This window comes from Phyllobates terribilis, unplaced genomic scaffold, assembly GCF_046119375.1.
Source record: "Phyllobates terribilis strain yellow unplaced genomic scaffold, ASM4611937v1 Scaffold_98__1_contigs__length_5973952, whole genome shotgun sequence".
NCBI lineage: Eukaryota > Metazoa > Chordata > Amphibia > Anura > Dendrobatidae > Phyllobates > Phyllobates terribilis.
The window spans coordinates 548681-551158 of record NW_027362858.1 but is presented as its reverse complement, the minus strand read 5'-3'; the positions used below and the strand labels follow the sequence as shown (position 1 = coordinate 551158).

The 2478-nt window shown below is 40.6% G+C and overlaps 1 protein-coding gene across 1 annotated transcript in view; it reads right to left on the bottom strand.

Moving 5' to 3' along the window:
* LOC141198589 (uncharacterized) overlaps window positions 1-2461 on the bottom strand; it is a 44669-nt gene extending 42208 nt beyond the window's left edge. The window contains exons 1-2 of the mRNA XM_073663012.1: window positions 2366-2461; window positions 2077-2167 (exon numbers count right to left, since the gene is read on the bottom strand). The gene's annotated coding sequence lies outside the window, so the exon portion shown is untranslated. The remainder of the gene's footprint in view (window positions 1-2076; window positions 2168-2365) is intronic.
* Window positions 2462-2478: the final 17 nt, after the last annotated feature.

The following is a 2478-nucleotide window of genomic DNA, read 5'->3' as shown; positions in this document are numbered from 1 at the left end:
ATAGCCAGTACTGTGTTCCTCTACCCTATGGTAACACAAATGTGGGATAAATTATTGGAGGTCACTGATTACTTAGATGACCAGATTTGGAATATTTTGAAAGTAATTAATACTACTGTTGCAGTGCAGAATCAACTTATCATAGTGGCTAATCAACATACTTTAGTGCTGGACTATTTGACAGCAACTCAAGGAGGGATGTGTCAGGTTATAAGCCCAGCCTGTTGTCACTATATTGATCCCGACTCTACCATACGGTTAAAGACTAAAATGGAGGACATTAGGAAACTCAGGGAAGAGTATAACAAACATAAAGAATTGACCAAAGACAATTGGTGGTCTGATACATTTTCCTTTTTGAATCCTGCTAATTGGTTTAAAGGGATTGGTGGGTGGATTGCTGGAATATTACAAGGAGTGTTGCATATTGCTGCTTGCATCTTGGTAATATATGTCTTACTAAAACTAGTCTTTTATTGTATCCCATTTTGCATGAGGAAAACTTGCCAGTCAGCAGAGAGCAAGGAGGACGCTGTTAACCGACATACAGTGCTACTGTACACGGACCTCCCAGATGTAACCAGCATTGAGGACCTGGATGGCAAGGGAATGATGACCTTTACCCGCACGCCCTGACAAACCTTACGTCTGAAGATCAGAGCTTTATGATTATATCAACCAACAAGGGGGGATGGACATGCCGCGACAGCCTCGATTGGTAACAAGGGCACTAATTGAGCGAAGACCAATGTCCCTCAGGCTCAAAGCATGACCCTGGGATAGCACCTCTAATGTTGATAATAACATAATTTTTAGGGGGGAAAATGTAAAGGACATATTGATATTCATGCTATAGCAGCTCCATTTTGTCTGCTTGTTTCAAAATCATGTTATTATCACTCCTTGCATAACATACATTCTTTCCATCTTTTCTCTCGCTTCATCTTTCCCACACTAACTTTTCTCACAAGAACATTTTGTATTTTGTCAGACACTCTGCTCCTGTTATCTAACTAGTTTAGGCCAGGATTGACCTTGTAAAATTCCATCGTGCTTCGAACTAATATGACCATATATGTGTTTCCGTAATAATTGTACTAACATCGGTCAGCCTGTAGTACTGTAGTATGGCTGCAGAGTTGATTGGCTATTGATATGCTCAAAACAATATAAAATGCTAAGCAAAATAAACGGGATCAGAGATTCTTTGAATCCTCCCAATACAGAACATTGTTTCCGTTTGGTTTTCTGTGGATTGCAATCAATATAATAATTTGACACTCACTTGGTCAACCGTGAAGGGTTATTGCCCTCCCTCAACAAATCCATGAAACCAGGACTCGAGCCATGGCCACACATTTCCTGCAGACGTGAATAAATGTATATTACAGCCATCAGCCACGCACAGCTTAGAGATATATCGTGGCACAGGTGTAATGTTTTCTTTATAGTTTATCACAATCTGTTTTGAAGTTAGTCGGTTTAAAAAGAAATTGAAAAGTCAGGATAAAGGGTAAATCTGCTGTTATTGTACAGAAATTCACACGTGGCCCTCACTGCACATTTAATATTTTCAATCATAAAAGTTAAATTAGGTCAGGGAGACTGGACCTGGTCTTGTAGGGACCATATGAGGACATTCAACAGCACAGAAGGGAGAGAAGGTAGATTCATCCAATAAGATATCAGGGAACTAGGAAGCCAACAGCATCATTACCCTCCGCTTTCTCTAAGAGGCCCATCATAATATTTTTCTACAAGAGATTTTCTCACTTGTCAGCACATTCTACATACGCTGTCATTTTACTTTGTAGTTTACAGATCTGGGCAGGTAACGGTCAGCATCATCTAATCCCTGGGGGTAGGTGGATCCTCCAGGTTATAAGTTCTATGGAAAAGGTCTTTCAATGTTCAAAGCCATTCAAACAGTTTTGGGTGGAAGAGAATGTTGTGGTCTAGAGGCAAAATGGTGATCACACAATTGTGATACAGCCGGACTACACAACCAATAAAGCAGCCACAGCTGGTGACTGAGAAGAATCTGTGACTTCTCTGCATTTAGTGATTACTACTCACCTGGGTAGTCATATGTGGAAATCTCATCTTTACACCGCTCATCACCCCTTACATATGTCTCTGTAGTATTAATATGGATCAGATCTTCACCCTGAAACAAATATTATAAAAGTCACAGACAGATGGAGAAGTCACATCTATGATCAGCTCTAATCCTGCCATCTCCACCATTCTCATTACACAAGTATAAAACATATAATACTGGTGGATAAAACAAGACTGAGCACAAGATCTTCACAGCCGTCTACACATCATAGGGGAGATCTCATGACACCTTCTCTCCATCTACCTGATGAGCCTGAGGAACATTGGGATCTTCTTGTTTACAGTCCTGTGGAAGAAGAGGACGGGGACATCTCTCTGGTGTTGTCCTCTTACTGGATAGATCTGGAGGAAACACAT